This window comes from Struthio camelus, chromosome W (genome assembly GCF_040807025.1).
Source record: "Struthio camelus isolate bStrCam1 chromosome W, bStrCam1.hap1, whole genome shotgun sequence".
In the NCBI taxonomy this organism is placed as follows: Eukaryota; Metazoa; Chordata; class Aves; order Struthioniformes; family Struthionidae; genus Struthio; species Struthio camelus.
The window spans coordinates 17382898-17401763 of record NC_090981.1 but is presented as its reverse complement, the minus strand read 5'-3'; the positions used below and the strand labels follow the sequence as shown (position 1 = coordinate 17401763).

The 18866-nt window shown below is 37.6% G+C and overlaps 1 protein-coding gene and 1 long non-coding RNA gene across 3 annotated transcripts in view; one reads left to right on the top strand and one right to left on the bottom strand.

The window, feature by feature from the left end:
* The window catches only part of LOC104150280 (nuclear factor interleukin-3-regulated protein), a 41350-nt gene that overhangs the window by 15597 nt on the left and 6887 nt on the right, over positions 1-18866 (top strand). The window contains exons 2-4 of one of the 2 annotated variants that reach the window (XR_011137265.1): positions 10841-10931; positions 15671-15828; positions 18221-18309. The gene's annotated coding sequence lies outside the window, so the exon portion shown is untranslated. Of the gene's footprint in view, positions 1-10840; positions 10932-15670; positions 15829-18220; positions 18310-18866 lie in introns of those variants that run through there. The other variant, XR_011137264.1, reaches the window with a different exon arrangement.
* On the bottom strand, positions 1770-18229 carry LOC138064055 (uncharacterized). The gene is made up of 4 exons (XR_011137266.1): positions 15780-18229; positions 9280-9419; positions 6480-6639; positions 1770-5894 (listed from the first exon to the last, which is right to left on the bottom strand). It is a non-coding gene; the product is annotated as an uncharacterized lncRNA (long non-coding RNA).

Sequence of the window (18866 nt, the reverse complement as noted above, 5' to 3'; positions counted from 1 at the left end):
AGTTAATTTGCTGAAGGAGGTCATTGCAAGTAAGCTATAGCACGTAGCTTAGGAGCATGAAGCCAATCAGATGTTATTTATACTCCCCCTCATACCTTAGCGTTATGCTTCATTTGAAGAAAAAAAAATTTTCTTTTGTTCAAAACCAGAAGTGATTCCAACATGATTTTCTATTATGTTTGTTATACTAGTCTGACCCATAGGTTAGGTGTTATATCTTCCTTTCTGCAGTGGATGACAAATCTTTCTATGCCCAAAATTATTACTTCTTACGGCTAAAATTTGGAGTATCTTTCATGAACTGACGTTACAAAATGCAGGAGTGTGGGTGGTAAGTACAGAGCCAGATTCTTGGCTACAGTCTAATCCTCCAAACTGGCCAGCTGAAATTCTCAGCCAACATAAATCTGGGGTAGCTGGTCTCCTCACTCAGCCCCATCTGCAGTCTGCTTTTCCCTAGTGTGTGGTATCAGGAAAGAGGAAGAATTACATTACAATGGGATTCTGCTCCCCTACTCCAAATTTCAGCTGGTATACAGTTTTATACATGCAAATATATATATAGTAATATTTTATATATGTACACACACATATACGTGAACTAAGGAGCTGGGGAGTCAACTGTGTGTCATGTGTCCCCCTCCTCCCCCCAGGCTGCCTTCCCTGTATGCTTGGCTGGTCTACTAGTTTCTATACTGGAGAGCTGAAGGTTTGTTTGAGCACAAAATGTGCTTTAACTGAGTGGATATGAGCTGGTATGCACATCCTCTAAGTAATAAAAACTCTCATAACCTCAGTGATTAACTGAGAAAACAACATAATACATGCTGAAAGTGGAATCTTTCTCCAGTGATGGATGACTTTGTGGGGAGTGGTTATAAAGAGGTGCATGCAAACATAGAAGAGGAAAAAGTGTAAATTCAGACTTCTCAAAGCATAGATCCATTAAAAAAATTATGTAGCAATCTATGGCCAACTCTTCTATGTAAGCAAATAGCTCAGTCAGGAAAATAAAAGGCAAGGACTGGAGTTTCTATGAAATGTGATTTATGTTTGAATTGCAATTTTATGATCTCTAATCAAACAACAGTGGAATTTACGGCAGCTTAACTGTTATCTGTAGACAGAAGCTGAATTTTCCACTTTTCGTTGAAGTCCATTTTTCACCAATAATGTCATTGTTCCATCTAAAACAAGTTTCCTTGGTCTAAGTTGAACTGAAATACACCGAAAGTTTAGGCTAATATGTTAGGCACGGTGTGGTGATCGCTTCTTGCTGTCTTTGATTCTTTAGCCTCACCAGAATAGAACTCCTGGAAATAAAAGGAAAGTTGATATGTTGTAGCACCTATGTGGGAAGCGACTTGCAGCACTAATTAGTAAATTAAAACATAAACATGAAGGGTCTATTGTCCTGTCCTTTAAAACATAAACATGAAGGGTCTATTGTCCTGTCCTGTCCTGTCCTGTCTCACACGAACACATTAAATATAGGTATGGTCATGTATGAGCTTACACTGCAGGTTTCTATTGTAGCTCTTCTACATGTTGGAGTTTATATATGGAATATACAAAAAACAGATAAGGATCTTTACATACCCGGGAATAAATTATTCACTGTTTAAAAAAAAAAAAAAGGTGTATAGGTGGTGGTTTTGGGGTGTGGATATGTTTATTTTGGAAAGAGGACACGTAGCATGAACGCTCTTGAACTCTATCAAATCCTGTGGAAAACATTTAAATCAAACTTAGTAAGTAGGGTAGACTTTTATTTTGGTCAAGTTGGACACATAATAGAACTATAAAGTACCTGAAAACAATCTCTAGGATATGCTTTCAAGCGAGAATCTTAAGAGATGTCACATATGGAACCTGGAAACTCCATGGACTTAACAATACAAAAATTGTCATGTTCATGGGAGCCTAGGAATTATCATGCCAGGTTATTTGTGTAGTCCTGAATCTTGCCTTTGATAATTGTTGGTATGAAAAGCTTCACAGAAGGTTTTAAGAAAGGCCATAGCAAACAATTGTTGATTAACAGGGTAAGTTTTCCCCTAGTAACATCAACTAATGGTTGTTTGATACGGTAAAGTATGAGTATCAGTTCCTCTGTTAAATCGGCCTAATTTAATTATTAATAAAGACAATGATATGTTATCATGTTCCATTAGCATCTGTAGTCTGGTAGATACAAAGATTGAATATGGATATGCATATATAGACACAAATACTATATACGATTGTTTTCTGGATCCCTTCCAACTTCTGCCGTCAGTAAAGCTTATGAATTGCACAGGGTAGCGATATAATTAAATTTTATTAAGAGTATTCTGTATAGCCAAATATCCCCTTGTTCATAAATAGGAAATGGGTAAATGGCAATGCCTAATTTATCTTTTCTCTATGCCACTTACTATTTTGTATGCTTTCATTGCAGACATAAGGTCCACGTGAGCAGTTTATGAGAAAATACTTAGCATTCGTTTTCTGTAGAACTTAATAGAAGTGTAAAATTGCACCATAAACACGTTTCTGAAGTCATACTAAAATACCACATCCTACAAATCTTTTCTACTTGCTAGTATATAAATATGCTTTTGGAAATAGGCAACGCACAATGAATTTAGCAGAAAACCCACAGAGAACCCAATTAAAATATGGCCTTTATTAACACCATATTGTTTTAAAAATACTTTTACAGTTTATTGCACAATACAAGCTTGGTAACTGCAAGAATACAAGAAAACAATTTTTGGTATTTATTGCATAAGAATGAGTAGCACATATTGTTCCATTACAGATTGCCAAGTTCAAAGTTAAAAATACTAGGCCAGATCCTGAGGTCTTTAACTCACTGTCAGATTCTGCTTTCCTTACTCAAGGGGACTTTTTATGTGTGGCATGAGGGACTTACTCGAGATGAGTAAGGTTACCAGGACATAATCTTAACTGTTCACTCATGCCACAGACTCCTACTGATTTTCAGTATCTCTAAGGCTAACTATTCTGTGACACAAGAGTGATGCATGAGTCACTTAATTCATATTACTGGCGTTACGGAGAAGTTACTCATGTATGAATGAGAAGGCAGCCAGGTCTTCAACTATTATTTGTTCAGTGACAGCTTGAACAGGACTGGATGAATTATGAGCAAAAAAAAAGCTCAGCGTAAAGGCGTAGTGTTTATTTGCATGAAAGAGAAAGCGGCAGAAGATGTTTGATCTTAGAGCTCCAGCCATGGCAGGAATGCACCTATTTTTTTTATGATTCTGCCAGCTATTACCTGTGTGCTCATGTGTGAACTGGAGTTATGGTAACTCCTCTTCATCATCTCTCTTCTTTAAAACACTATGGAGCTTTACAGGATTACAAACAGAAGCACCCGGGGTGACCAAGTGCAGGGCCTGCAACCCTGCCATGGCTTTATGGGGTCTTAGTCTCCTGCAAGCATCCTTCCTGGCTTTACCGCATCTCACCTGAGTGAGACCCAAACAGAGGAAGCTGCATCAGCCTGAGGTTCTGGGAAGGCTATGGCCATCTAACACCATCGATATTCAGGTACGAAGGTCAATTTTTCCTCCTCCTTCCCCTTTCCCCCCACACAAACGTATACACGATTTAAAATGTCAGGTAGTTGTTATGCTTTTCGATGCTACTCAGATTCTTGGTTGTGCAAATGGCTGAATGGGCATCTAAATTAATAACTTACATATATAAAAAGCTAAATCTGTCTTGATATCTCTATGTGCCAGAGTCAGCATCCATTGTAGCTACATTTCTGAGGCATGACATTAAACCTCTCTCTCTTTCTAACCATTTGGACCACTAAAAATTCTCCAAGTGTTGTATATAAATATACTGAAAACATATTGCACTGATTTCCATGGGATTTGTGTTATGCGACCCTGAAAGCCAGGATATTAATGGGCTGCATAACAATCAGAAAGCACCAAAGCATAATACTGTGTCATATAAAATAGCTGAAAAGATGATAAAATGCAATAAGAGCCACTGTAGCAGAACGCAGTGTTCCTTTCTCTGGGCCTTGTTCCCATTAAGGATTTAGAAATACTAGAGGGAATTCAGAGGAGAACAAAAGTAAAATAATGAACTGTCAGGGGTTGATCCATGAATTAAAACTAAATTAAACTAAACTATTATTAAACAAAAACATGTAACTAGTTCCCACTATACATGTCAACAACATATGTACTTGACAATATACATGTTAATGCTCATGAAGTATTTAATTCCCATCCTAAAAAAAGCCTTTATGACACATCTCTGTAAGCAGCCTAGTAGTTAAAAATATGAACATGCAAATGTCAAAAATATTTATGTAAGCAAAATTATATTGGACAAGAGACTGACAGTTAGACAGCCTATGTTGTTCATAAATGCTGTGGGGGCTGGAAGGAATTGTTTATATTTTCTCATTTTGCATAAGAATAATGAGATCACTTTGAAAAAGAAGGTTTTTTGCTTCTTTTATCAGGTGGTATTTATGACAGGGAACACTACAAAACTGGGAGAAAGGCAAACAATCCTGATTTGATGGTGTTGCAAGGTGGTATTAACCACTTGGCATCATCAGGGAAGAAAAGGCTCTTGGGTGACACATTAATCTACATCAATTTCTAAATCAATAACAATTTTTACTGTAAACCCTAGCAAAACCAGGTAAGGTACATGGAAGCTAAAAAGAAAAATCCATGCCTCTCCCTATTATTAGAGCGGTATAAATGAGCCACTCATAGGCACATGTGAGAGCTTTTAAAATAACAAGAAACAGAATGTACAAGCAAATGTCATATCAGAGCCTCCTATACATGCAGTACGATGCCACATAAAAATATCTGTGGGTCCTCCCTGGAGCTTTCTGCGTCTATACTGGGTCCCCGGTATGTGGCTTACGTAATATTGACGCACTAGTCTCTTCAGGTATGGGAAAACGCAAGTGTGGCCTGTACATGACATCCAGAAGGAACAATAACTCACCTGCAGTTCACATTCTTTATAAACCACTGAGTTTTGCCAGAAATCTCTCATCTTCTTAACAAGAGCAGGATCGTGGTCGAGAACGAAACCGAATTCTCTGCCTTCAAACAAACAAACAAAACCCCTACTACCAACTCCTCACTCTTATCTGTTAGGTTCGCGTTTGATGTGCTAAGCAGTTAAGTGGCATGTCAGCATGTACGAGACGTCAGCTGGCTCTCAGATTGCTTTCTGTATAGGAAGTGATCTAACGAAGCGGAGCAGCGAGAACACCCTGAGAGCCTCCAGGAGCCATTTCAGACCCAATTTGTTCCCATCTGGCCACGTGACGCTTGCTAATCTGATGCTTTCACCCGGTAGCTCGTTTCCATATAAGTCTGCTGTGTTTGTGAATGTTTAGTTTTCCCCTGATAACCGTTCTCACATAAAACTCCTGGGATGAGGCTCCTTAGAAAATATACTGTCCTCCTGTTTGTGTTTGGCCCCAGAAGACTGGAGAGAGACTTGGGAGAATCCATCCTAGCATCTCCTGTCTCTACCCCACTTCTTTAGCGTGTGACTAGAGCAAAATCACACTGCTACTTTCTCCTTCTCTCATGGGCAGAATTTGTAGCCACATTCACCTAAAAGTGGGCTCTTTCCCTAAAGGAGCACTGGCGTGTATCAGCATAACACCTGCCTAAAACCTACTGCTGCTGCTCAGCATGATTAAGGCATGTGCCTCAACCCCTGAGTAAGATCTTTTTTCCCTCTTGTCCGTTTTCCGGGGCAGATCTTAGCTTCCCTCAGTATGGGGAGTGATCCAGCAGAAGCTCCATTTCATTTTTCCCATCTATTGCAGTTAGTTCAGATTCCAGATGCTCAAACTTTCCATAAGCTGCTGAAGCTATCTCCTAAAATAAAAAAAAAAATAATTGCAGGGTCGTTAGTTCAGTCCCATAAGCAACCGCGTCGCAAGATTACTAATATCTCAAATCAGCCACAGCCGTTCCTCTTGTCTTCAGCATTCCTGTTCAGCTTGAAATGTCTCTTTCTCTAGTAACCTGTATCTTTATTATTATGGTAGAATATTTTTGTGTAATAGAATAGAAGTGTTGGGAATGGGAAGACTATAGAAAGGGAAAGCAGCAACAGTCAGTGTATTCTTGGTCATGTAGCTGTGGTTTGATGGCTCAGGCCATGCTCACTGTTTGTTATACAAGTCTTTCTTTACAGCCTGTTGCATTATAATGAGTTTTTTCTATTATTTTCCTTCATTGTCAGCTTCAGCTTTGTTAAATAGCTTTCTTTACCATCTCTGAAAATGCTTGGCCCCCAAAACTGTAGTAATTATGCTTACTTCATAGCAAAAAAACCCATTTTTGTGCCATTGGGACAGCTGTAGAACAGGAAGCAAAACGTGCTCCTTAGAGAGGTAAGAAAGGGCACAAGACGATCCTTTTTTTTTTTTTTTTTAAAGACCGCATACAAGCACTTACCTTATCCACTCTCTTTCCAAGTATCCCTGAGTCAGCTGATGCTGCAGTCCTCAAACATCCACAGTGTGGTCACCTACACAGGACAAACGGTGGTTTTCCTGCACTGCAGCAGCTTCTCTCATTTGAATTTCAGTCAGGACCATTGATGGTTATTAAAGCACTTAGGTAAAGGGAAAAAAGAAACAAAATTACAAATGCCAGTAATTTTGATTTAAATTTGAGGATGACTAAAGGTCCAAGGGCAGTCTGTAACTCAGTAAAAAGATTACTAAATCTGAGGTATGAGAAGAGGGATAGGTTACTGGAATATGAAGTGTTTTTCTTGGAAACGATACAGTGTACGTGTTTGCCTATCTGTCTATTTATATCACGAAACATGACCCAAGCACATTTTTCCTGTGCAACATGTGAAGTGTTGCAAGGATTGTGAATGCATATAGAATGGTGAAATATGTTCAAAAGCAGCTGCTATTAAACACTGACACAGTTTTCTTTTAAAACTTGTCAAAAACCCTTAGGAAACAATATTGCTAATTAATAAACAGGTTTGTATAATAGGTTTTGAACCCTGAGTAGAAAAAAAGTGTTTTGCATGTGGTGCTGAGTAATTTTTGTAACACTCAAAGTGTATTTCTCTAGCGCTGCAAGCTACTTTTTCACAGTTTAATACAAAAGGCAGCGTCTGTTCAAAACTTCTGCTAAATTTATGCCTTAGTACATTTCTGAAGCGTTCACTAGAGAAATGGGAGCTCTTCTGTTCTTGCGTGTGACCATTTTACCACTCAAAGGTTATGGGAAAGAACATTAAAACGGGGTAAAGAGCAACAGAATATGCAGTGAAATCAAAAGAATTTCTCTCAGTGTAGCTGATTAAGTACAGCATCAGGCAGAAAGTTAAGTAAACATACAGTCATAGAAAAAAAATCCTACACTGGGGGAAAGACTCCTTCAGCTCTTCTTATAAGAAGAATTGCTAGATGGCAAGTTTAATTCTCACAAGAACTTTGTAACAAACTTTGTACTCAACATTTGGAGCTTATCCTGTCAAGCAGAAACTACAACCACATGCAGCATGAGAGAAACATTTCAGTTCGTATGACAAATGTCACTTGAAAATGGGCTTTGCTTTTAATTTAGAACATTGTAAACACATCAGGAGAAACTAGTTTTGATCATTTGCCAAATATTGCACAAGTATTTAGACTAATAAATAGCCTTCTATAACAGGAAGTGTACTGTATATTTTATGTGTTCCCACAACTTTTAAGAGAAAGCCTCATCCCTTCTGTTTCACAGATGTTTCTGGAGAAAAAGAAAACTAGATAAAATAGCATGTATTATTATCAAAAAGCATTTCAATCATCAGCTAAAGATTTAGGGAGCATTAAGAGTACATTATAAATAGGAGTACATTTTAATTAGAGGGTTCTGCTCAGTGATGAGTCTTTCAGACCCCAGGTTAAAGCCATGCCTTTCTGAATCAAATATGATGTGTACTTAAAAAATAATCATAGGGTCTTTCATCTCATTATTTTCATTGTGTAAATTACAAAGTAAGGCATATGCAAGCTGGTAGCAAAACCAACTGGTCTGATTTCCGACGGCGTTAATGAAAGCATGTGGATCACACCTAAGAATGTACAATGTGCCAAATGCTCTGTCTCACACTGTTGTCAGCAGGACTATGATATGCACAGAGCATGTAGGGTTTTGTAAACTTTGTGCTGGACTCCCCCTTTTGTATCCAAAATGTCACAGGAAGGAAGCAAGCCCAAACAACCCCCATGCCTTTAAGGTGAGGCAAAAGCTCCCTTACTTATGTTCTCTTACCATCCAGATCAAAGGGATGATAATAGTGTGGAACAAGTAAAAGGTGTTTTTTTTTTTTTTCAAATGGGGGAAAAATATTTCTAGCGGTAGCTCTTCAAACAAGTTGTGTGTGTATGGGCAGGGGGAGCATAATAGATCAGGGTACGCATATATGAATTTGAATGATCTTATTTATCTTTATTTGGGGTTTTACGGAAGAGAGATGATGTGCTGTGGCCAAGAGAGGTGACAGAGTAAATTCTGCAGAAATGCAGTGTGACCTTGGGGAAGGTATAGGACAGTGAGCAGACTGCTCAGCAAGTTCTTGGAATGAGTTGGTAATAATTTTTTGACGCAGACGGTGAGGTACGCAAGTAGTGAAAGAGCTTTTTAAAAGTGTGATTCTAACCAATGAGGCTGGGAATGTGAGAGGGCAAAGTGGATCAGAGTGGCCATGAAATGACAGAGCTGGTCGTTTGTAGAAAGAGAAGGAGAAAAGTAAAATAAAAACAGCAGACTCAAAGAAATGCAGAGATCAGGAAGACAAGTCAAAGGGGTAAAAGGTTAAGAACTGGCAAAGAAACGATACTAAGAACACAAGCATAGGTTGTCTTAAAGTAGAAGATAGGGAATGTAGGAAGGGAGCAATTTGCTTAATGATGGGTTTCACTGACATCAAACCTAAGAAAAGCATACAGAAAGTGGAAACCAGGTTCAGTTATGTCAGCACATATAAAGAAGGTCTAAGGTAAAAAATGAGCTAGAGATATCAACAGAAACAAGACATTATATAAGCAATCTGCAATACGAGACTGAGAAGGGAACTGCTGCTCTACTACAGAACAGAAAGGAGAAGCTAATGACAGATAAGGCTGAGATAGTTGGAGGGTCTGATGCTTTTTTTGGGGCTGGGGAATAGCATTCTGTAACAAAAGTTAATACAAGCAATACCTGCTTAGGATAGAATAAGAATACCTAAGTGTTATAATACCTGAGATGTTTTCAAATTGGCAGACATCAAAGAACTTCATCTTTGGAGACTTACACATTGCTTGGTAAGATTCCTGCTTAAACCATCACCTGGAGCTATTTCAGGCATGGGAGTAGTCATCCTTGAGAACTGGTGATGCTCTGGAGAAGAAATATATTGCTTTTTTCAGAAAGGGGAGAGGACAAAATCTGAGAAAATATGGATCAGTTTGATATATTGGAAAACTCTGGAATATATAGTCAAGCAAACTACTTATAAACGCTTAAAAGCTAGCAAAGAAATGAGTGACAATAAACAGGAATTCCTCATGAATAAACTAAGCTAGTTTACTCTGGGACATGGAAGCAGGCCTCAGGGCAGGAAAGAAGTAGATATCGTATAACTTGGCTACTGTAAGGCTTTTGTGCCTCACATGATGGACACACAGTAAACTAGGGAAATGTGATCCAGAGGAAATTGCTATAATGGGGATGCAAAAGCAGTAGTATGACGATACCTTGTAAAGAGTTAGCAGTAATTTATTAAAAAACAAAAGCTACACCAAGTGGGATTTGGCAGGAGTCTCTGCCTAGTTTCATGCTGTTAAATATTTCCATTAAAGAGATGAAAATGTAATAATATGTTTACTGAATCTGCAGAGAATGTGAAGCTGAGAGACACTATCTGTATGCAGAAGACAGGCTTAAAATTCAAAACGGTGTTGGCAAAATCGGAGAAATAATCTGGGAGCAAACAGGTTAATAATATTCAATAGTAAATGCAAGGAGCTATATTTAGGCAAGAGTGTTCAATTGCACAAATGCAAGATGAGCAGCAACTGGCTCAGGACAGGCCTCCACCGGGTGCACCTGTGACTTATAATGCATTGCAAGCTGATCATAGGTCAACAAGCTCATGCTGTCGGAAAAAAGCATATTGGGATATACGCACAGGAACATAGCTTACAAGACACACATGTTAATTCTTCTGCGTTACGAAGGTTTTGGGTGTTTCCAGTTTTGGACACTACATTCAAGGAAAATAACATTAACCAAATCCAACCAATGACAGACAATCCAGAATAGGGCCATGAGAAGAAGGTCATGAAATGCCCGACCCTCAAGAAAGATTGGAAAAAAAATGAGGTTGATGATTAACATAAAAAAGAGAAGACTGAGGCAGGGAACAGGTAAGAATCTTCAAGTACATAAAACATTGCTGAAAGAGCAAGGTAATTATTCCTTCCTGTAATTATTCATTCTGAGTATTCATGTTGGATGGGATGAGAAATAATAGGCTTAAACAACAGCAAGAAAAATTAGGATTGGATATTTGGAAAGACTCACAGAAAGGGTGGAGAAGCAGTGGACTAGATCACCTGTGGAAGCTGTGAAGTCTCCGTTGCTGGAAACTTTTAAGAACAGCTTAGACGAGAATCTGTCAGGATGTTATTTTCTTGGGAGAGAGGATAAATAGCACCATCCCTTGAAGTTCCTTTAGCCCTATTTTTGTGTAGTTCTGTAATGTCTCTGCCCCAATTGCTCATCCGCTTACAATCATCTGCTTCTTTCCCCACTTACAGGGGTCGGAAACATCATAGGCTCAGCTGCTGCTGGATTCACCCTTGCCAACATATAGTGGAGTGAGATGCTGGAGCAGAATCTGATTCAATGGTACGTAGTCGAAGCAGTCATTCTCCCACCGCTTACTAAGATGGAGTAGGAGGGTTGTATAGCGATTTGCAGTCTGGCTTTCATTAGATGTTAGTGTTTCAGACAAATTCTTTTTCCTCTCTCCACTTCATCAAATCTTTTATTTATTGCTGCTCAACTCTATGGTTACAACTAAAAGCTTACAAAGTGAAGTTTAATATAATTGGATGTCATCTTTTCTTTTCATAACATTTAAAAACGCAAATGCGGACTTTGTGATTTATTTTGGATCTGATTTCAGCCACTAATGAAAACTTACTGTTCCCTAATAATACATAAAAAGTCAGGTTTTGCTATCTCTGCTTCTTGAGTGCTTCTTGAATTATTATTCTATTTAAGAAATGTGTCTATTATAATCACACTTTTTGAAGTGATTATTTCACTTATAAATTATTTTCATTATCTTTTAGAGTTGCTATCACATCCTGACCTGTATCCGATTCCTACCTAATTAAAGACTTTATCTCCTCATCAATTCCTCTTCGAAATGTCAGTTTATTACTGCTCTTATTTCATTGTAGAGCACTAAAAATTATATTGGTAAGAAGACACAATTCTTTCTTCAAAAAGCTTTATCTCATTGGATCAAAATTTGCATACAGATCTAACTAGGAACTTGATTTAGTTCAAACATGCAGATAAACAGAAAAAAGAATACACATCTGAAAGCTGTAAGAGATGTGCTGTTTCACATTTATTATGTGAAAAAGCTGTACAGTCCGATAAAGACGTTTTGAAACTTATATACTAGGCTATAGTAGTAAGAATATATATAAATTACTTTCGGAAAATGCGGTAAGAAGAGGAATTTGCAATTCCTTTGAGGGGATATTCACTTTTTGAGCCTATTTCCTTACTTTTATTTCACAGAATGAATCACAGATAGTAAAGTTGGAAAAATCCAGTTAAATTATATCTATTGTAAATGCAGAAGGCTGATTTAAAAATTCTCAAATCATTGGATTTTCAATTCATGCTATAGGAAATACCTTACTTGTTATTATTGATAAGAATGTTTTGCCCTAATTTAGCTTAAATATAAATTTTCTCTTTTTAGCTATACCAGGTACTACTCTAAACAGTTCTTCTCTCTTTGGTATTGACCATCTCAGTAACATACACACACACTGCATCTCAAAGCTTCCCCATGTCTTTCCTTTAGCAATACATATTTAGTATTTAGTCATACATTTTCACCAAAACATTCACTGCTCTTTCTCTGATTAGTATACGGATTCTGCAAACTCTTTCCTCCACTAAAGTTAATGCCAAAACTTCTGTTGACCTAACTGAGGCCAATGAAACATCCATGGTACTAAAACATCTGGAAATCAGTGCAAGAGGCAGAGGCCAAAACCAGGTTGCTTATAGAAAGCCATGGAGATAGGGCACAGGAATTGCAGAAGGATGTTCTCGTTTTTATTGTAGAGCAAACACTTTTCTGGCGTGTGCAAAAGAGCCAGCAAACTCTTTGCAGCAGTGGGGGAGGATAATTTAAGCATGGCATGTGGGAAAAGGCAGGAGGGAGACTGCATTTATCACCATGGGAAGACTATAGTGCAACCTCAGGCAAATTTGCTGACTATTGCTATATTTTGGACTTTTTCAGCATTATCCTTCATTGGTTTTTCTGTTTCATTTACCAAGCACATTTCAGGTTATCCTGCACATATTCTCCCAGCTGAATTTGAATTCTTATCTTCATCAGTAGCTTTCATTTCTTTTTGTTATTCTCCCTCTCTCTCTAGTAGCGTGAAATCTGACAGAAGCTGGTACCTTTATATTTGTTATTATGGGAACATCGCCTGTGCTATTTCTTTTCTGGAGTCACAGTAGACTTCTGGGCAAATTTAATTTCTATTCTGTCTATTCTGTTTAATGTATATCTATCTATTCTGTCTTGCTTTAAGAAACTAAAGTCCTATTCAAATCCTACTGCGGTGAAAGCCTTTAACAGAACTGCTAGAATGAGGCTAAATTTAAGAAATTTCTCTGTGATGTCATATGAATGCAATTTGCTTAAAATACAGATCTGACTGTATTGAATATCTTTATTTTCTTTGCCACTTAAAATATCCATCACCCATTTTCAGTTACCTGACATTTCAAGGAGCATGGTTTTCTCAGAATTGGGGATTGACATTTTCTAAAAACCAGGCTCTTTTTGGGCACTCAGAAAAAAGCAGCTGTCATCTTTCGTCACTTTTAAATGCAGACTATTGGAATTCTGTCTTTCTAGTAATAACATTGCGGAAGAAACACATTTAATTTAACAGAAAGACAGAGGAGGCAGAAAAAATATGCAGCATGCTGGTTAAAATGATATATGAAAAATTGAGGAAACTTTTTTTTCAGAATAAAATAAAGTGGAACCCTGACCCTAATGAAGTTAATAGGAGCGCACCCATTGAGTTCAGTGCAAGCAGAATTTTGCTATGTTTATTTTGGAACATAGTAAATACTTTTAGGGGATACTTAGAGGTCCATTTGAAGATACAGTGGAGGTCATCTGCTTTGTCATGGAGCTGAGTGAGCAAAAGTATTATCCTTGTATGAATCGCCAAAGAATAATCCAATTCCAATTGTCTGCTTTAAAATCCAAATCAATAAATTTACAGTGTTTTTAATAAAAATTTCCAATGTATGTAAAAACTGAAAATATATTTTCCTTTTAGTCAGTTAAGAGATAGCTTTGCCAAAATTGTTTTCTCTTTTGTGTCTGCCAAGTTCTTATAAAAAATTACTTTCTTTGGAAATCTTTGGAAACTCTTAAGTGAACAAAATAAAATAATTTAGTAGCATCATAGCGTAATAAAAAATTTACCCAGAAATGTTCAGGCAGAACGACGGAATAATATATGAGCATGCTAGGAAAACCATGTAAGGGAAAAAAAGTATTAGTGAATGCATGTCATTTTGCTTGTGTAATTTGTCATTAAGAAGAGAAAAATAAATATGTAGGTCAGAGGTGAAAGTTTAATTTTACGAAAAATCTTTCCCATATTTTTGGCACTTACTAGAAGGAAGAACTGTGGGTCTTATCATCTCTCCTGGTATTTTTCTGGGAGAGGATGAAAGAATAGCCACAGCTTTATATTAGAAATCCTGCAATGGTAGTGGAGTGCTTGAAACTATATGGCATTTACTTCTTTCCATTTGACCTCATGGAAACCCTGTTACATATGATTCCTCTAGACAAGATTGTCCTAGGGAGGCAGGACCAAAGGAGACAACAAAATCACCTACAAATTCCCTGAGAAATTTTGCAAGTCATTTATGACTGACAAGCTCAGCATTGCAAAGAATTATTTGATCTTGCACTTTACTCATTCAAAACTCTTATGGAATATGTTTGGATACAAACAAACGGAGAGTTCAAGTTTCCTATTTCTCTTTCCTGCAACCCTGACATCTCCAACATGGACAGCTAAGCCACTTCAGAGCAGAAGATTTGTTTGCTTTTTCCCCATTTATCTTTAAGCTCTCACAAGCTTTCTGTCTGAGGACATGACCTGAGCCGACTCTAATAGGTCGCACAATGTTACTCATAGCACTGTGGAGAATCTTGCACAGCCATATGAATAGCTTGTTGCTTTAGAGCAGTTCATTGCTCCACTGGGGAAAAGAAAAGCGGCCCTATACAAAGGTGGTGTTTTATTTTGCCTGTTACATTCATAGTATACAAAACCTCTCTCGAAAAGTGAATACAAACAAAGCAGAAAAAATTTTTCAATAATATGTGCATGGATTTAACTCCTGCTATGGCACCACTTCAAAATTACCATACGCCAGCACTTTCATCCGGAACATACTTGTCTCTTCATATGGCCCACTTTTAACCTCTTGGCCCTCCTAGACAGAAATATTGCAACTTGTCCAGTTTGCATGACTTTTCCCAGGAAGGTGAAAAGCTGGCCAAGGGCACATTCTTGGCGCTCCAGTGATCTCAGTTACAAAGTGTAGTACTTCGTAACAAAATATGGAGATGGCACATTATGCTAGCTGACATTTTTTTCAAGACAACGTACTTTGTCCAAGCTCAGTCTTAGAAATGATTGGGCCAGTCTAGTTTAAACTTAGCCAAAGCCTGGCAGGAGCTCAGCATGGCAACTTTTGGCCTGATTGGCTACATATATTACAACTGTAAACTGTTCTATGGTGTGGGCAGGTGGACAAATTTAGGTGGCATCTGACTACAGTATGAAACAGTTTTCTGCTTTTACCCTTCAGATACGGAAAAAATTAGTTGGTCTGGAGGGAATAGCTTTGTGCCAAAACCAGCCTCCAAGTAGTTAAATCTTTCTAATCTATTTTGCTTCCCACACACTCATGTGTGGGAACGCTTGTAAATTTAATGGAGGTGCTGACTGAAAGAAGTTTATGCCTGGCTTCCAATTAGATAATAATAAGCTAATCTTAGGTAGCATAAACTCATTCTTATTATGCAGACAGAATAGGTTAGCTACAAGGAATCTCAGAGTGCCTAACTTTATAACACGGCCAAGACTTTTTTTCAAAGAATAAATTTTCCTTTTTAACAACTTGGTTTGATCCAGCTCTTCTCAGAGGCAGTGTGGGTCTTCCCATTGATTCCAATGGTTTTTGGATTGAGGTCTTAGATGTGCAGCAGGTGACACAGGATTTTTCAAAATATTGCACAAAATGAATAATGTGAATTGGTTTGTAAATATATTCTCCAGGACAATCTCATCTGGTTGACAGAACAGTGGACAAGGGGATATCTGTTTCTGTTTCTTGGATCTGCCAGACCAGATGTAAGCAATGGGACTTCAGAGTGTCTCCACCTACCCAGTTCTTGTTGCATGCTCCAGCTGTCTCCCAGCTCCCGGATGTTCAGGTAAGATCTGGGCGTACCTCAGATGTCCCCGAGTCTATGAGAAAGCGGACAGAAAGGAAATGATTGACAGTGTGCTCCACCTGCACCTTTTATGAGGTCTAGCTGTATGATCAGAAGACCAGGACCTCAGGGTCCTCCATGACACTCAGTAATTGTGCACCTTTACTGTAAACACTGTGGCCTCCATTTTTCTGCACAAACTTCATATTCATCCATTTGCTTAGGTATAAAAAGAGAACTTCACTCCTAAATTCTTCAAACTGAGAACTGGGTGTCATAATATTGAGCATTTTAACATGTAACTTTTAGGATACCTAGTTCCTCTGGTGGATTCTATAGTCTTTTGGAACCTACACCCGCCATGGGAAAAGGTGGACACTTAAGAATAGTAAATTCAAAAAGCAATGTAAATAGCAAACAATCTAAGCTAGCCAATATGGAAAGGCTGAGGAGAAGAGTGTATTTTTTAAATTTTGTCCTTTTCATATGGCTCCTTAGTGCTATAGTAAATAGGGAAATTGCTTTACCATTTCCTGGAATTTTTACAAATATATTAGGGAGGTTTCTCCCTCTCTTTACCTCTTCCCACAAATTTGCCACAAATTGCTAGTTTTCTAGTGAACAGTGAAACAGCTGGGTACATTCTACAGTGGAAATGGAAAGGTAGCCTACTTGGTGCCACTGAGCGTCTTTTAAGCGCATTTTCTCTCCAAAATTTGCTCTATCTGCCAAGTCTGACTGACCACCGAATACAGCTAGTAAGAAGTTTTTATTCAGCACAAGAAACTGAACAGTCTGGGACAAATATAAGCAGTAAAAATAAACTACTAAAAAGATGAAAAATTTGATCTCAGAAAAGAGAGTTGTTACATAGGGCACATGTCAACCTTAATTTGAATACATCTTTAACTAGTACTTCTATTAATTGTTCTGGTAATGAATACAGAGTATGTGTGCTTTCTTTTAATTAGAACTTACTTATTTTCCTGTTTTTTTTTTTTAATTAAGCAATCACCTCTCTTAATTTCTTCTCATTTATTATTGCGGCTATTTCATGCACTTTTGTTTTGGTACATGTGATGGTTCAAGACGTAAAAGTTTAGAAAGGTTGGCTTTATGATACACTCGTATTTGGGTTTTATATACAACTCTAAACATTTCTGCTTCTGTATTTGAAAGAGAAAATTTTAAAGGATTTTTCTCTAATGGGCTTACATAATAAATAAATCCACTTACTCTTAGTATATCCTCGCATACTTTTTTCTGTTAGCTTGTCACCAAAGCTTCGCTTTTAAACAGTGGCTCCCTTCTTCTCAAGCCTCATTTTCTTTTTACATTTGATCCTGTCTTGAAGTTCTAACAGTGAATTTGTGACATCAGTCATTTCCATGACAACAGACTGATGCTTTAAACATAGGATTATGATGACTGCAACACAGGATTGAATAAAAAGAAAATAAGACAACGAGCGAGTAAGATTTTATTAGAATACAAGAGTGTACCGTTAAAAAGATGGAGAAAGGAACATAAATGTCAAATACGGTTCCACTTTTTAACATTACTGTTCTGTGCGATAGTCCATACATTGTGGTTTTTTATTTCAGATGTTCTCAATATTTGATGTGACATCTGTGGCACTCAGATGTTGCCAAAAGTTTCTGACATATTCATTAGCCTTGTTCTTACATATCACATGTAAGATACAATGAGTTTTCATGATTACGCGTTGTTGTAAATAAGCTCAGTACAGGTAGAAAGCTCTCACCAACTCCCAAAAATCAGGCTCAGAACATTTCAGGTTGAACTCTGAAAAACAGGAAACCGTTGGGAAATATGTCTGTAAGTGCGACATTAAGTTGTCTTAGTAGGCAAGTACTTTATGTTAAGAAAGGTTGGTGGTTTAACATTTTAAGAGTCAGAAAAAAACACTTTTTTTTAAAATATTCTCAGGCCAGCACAATTTAGTTTATGCAATGAAAAAAAATACCATTTTTTATAAGTGACACATTGACTTTAGTTGAAGTCTATCATTATGAAGTGTCTTGATTATAATGCAGATATGCACAATTCAGTGGATTTCTGTTGGGCCAAATTATGAGTCCATATTTTTCAGGTTAAAGGGCTACAGGTTGCATTAGAAATTTTACCAAAAGCCTCATTCCAGGGTCAGTACACACCCTGGTAAGCAGTGTCATTTCCTTAGAGGTCCCATCTTGTTCCCAACTCATTCTATAGTGCATAGCTCACCCGAAGCTATACTGACAAGGCTTACATAGTGACTGAGGATGAAGAAACCCTATGAGGATAAGAAACTTATAAAGAAAGAAAACTACAGAAACTTCAATCAGTAGCTAAAGAAATTGCAGCTATGGTATTCTATGTTTCTATGCAGTGGCCACTGGAAGGATTGTGAATTTTAGGCCTGCGCTGCCCAAGACGCATGAATCCAAAGAAATATGGTATGCCTTCTTTACGCTTCACTGGCAGGAGGTAGGGAATAAGGGGAGAGAAAGCTGCCAAAGATATTCCCTACCTCTTTTGGAGGAAATAGCAGTCTCGAGGGTATGATTAGAGACTACTTAATGCATGAATTAAGAATAACACCAAGAGCTGTTCCAAAACACTTAGTTGTATTAAATACATGCTCCAGTGCTGATAGATCACTAGCTCTTCTGAACATCTTGGGAATTTCTTTCACTAAAACAGTTGTAAAATACTGTTTCAGAAGATGGAAACATCCTCTTCTTGTTCACATTTTAATTCTTCCACCTATTGTTGGACTGCATATATTGCAGGAAAATGGTAAATTTAAAAGACTTCACTGAAGGAAGAAACCATTTTCTTAACTTGTATCAGGTATATTCTTGAAAGAGTACAAATACAACAAAACTTTTCAATGTACTGGGCCGTTGCTGAAGTAAAAGGCTGTAGATAACAAAAGGCTAAGATCCTGCCTTAGTCTTAAACACCTGGTTTTGGGTTTTTAAGTCCTCAACTTTCATTAGATGCTATGATACGTAAACCTTTTTTGCCAGCTG